Below are 1041 nucleotides of genomic sequence, written 5' to 3'. Positions count from 1 at the left end.
ATTTGATTGCTTGCCCATAATTTTCAGCAAAAATCTAAATCTTAAACTCCTAAACGCCCCCCACCACCACCAAAAAAAAAAAAAAAAAAAACAAAACACAAAAAAAAAAACTGAAGACAATTTAGATAATTGGAAATTGCACCAAAATAAGTAAAGAAGAGACATTGTCCGATAAAATTTATTGGGGTTCCAAAATTTGGTAAGAGTTTATTTTGGTCCCAAAATTAGTTTAAATTTCAAATTTCATTCCAATGTTGAGAAGAACTACAAAATGAATGATCGTCCAAGCAGAGTAAATAAATTGTGCACATAATTCCTAATTTAAGACCTTCTAGGACTAAGATCTTAGATCAAGACATAAGCAATTATGGTAATATGTAAATAATTCTAAGAACCCAATTCCTCGATCCAAATGCACTTTTAGCATTCATTTAAGAACGTATGTAAAACATACTCTTAACATACAGGTTAACAAGATGATATTTTGATAGAAGCATACCTCCTCACATTCAGATTTTAACTTTGGATCGATCTTTAAGCCAATTTTACTCTTGTACGCAGCAAGTAACTCTTTTGTTCGTGCTTCTTTAGCAGCTCTCTCTTCTGCTGTTTCAAGCACCTGACCAGGGCGTATAACTTTTCCACCACCAAACTGATCAAAAACAAAAGGAAATATCTAAGAAAAATATCTTTCCCTGCTTGTGAGATTAGATTATAACAGTAAAAGGCACATCAGTATCAACAGAATAAAACTTAATAACAAAAGCCTCCATCATCCCATAGTATGAAACAATATTATATAATGAAATGCATATTGCTTTAGAGCAACAGGTGGCACATGTGATAACTACTTAACAAATACATTCCTAATTGAGATCATGAACCAACAGCGTTAACGTACAACATGGATTGACTATATAAAAGAATCTTCAAAATGTTTCTGTACTCTGCCATCAACACAAAATTAAAACAGAAAAAATGTTAATGCAATGGGGTCTTCTACTCTAGGATCTTGTAAAACTCTGAAAGTTACTTGAATGT

Source organism: Corylus avellana, chromosome ca1 (assembly GCF_901000735.1).
Source record: "Corylus avellana chromosome ca1, CavTom2PMs-1.0".
Lineage (NCBI taxonomy): Eukaryota > Viridiplantae > Streptophyta > Magnoliopsida > Fagales > Betulaceae > Corylus > Corylus avellana.
The sequence above is the reverse complement of the archived record's forward strand: the minus strand, read 5'-3'. Positions refer to the sequence as shown.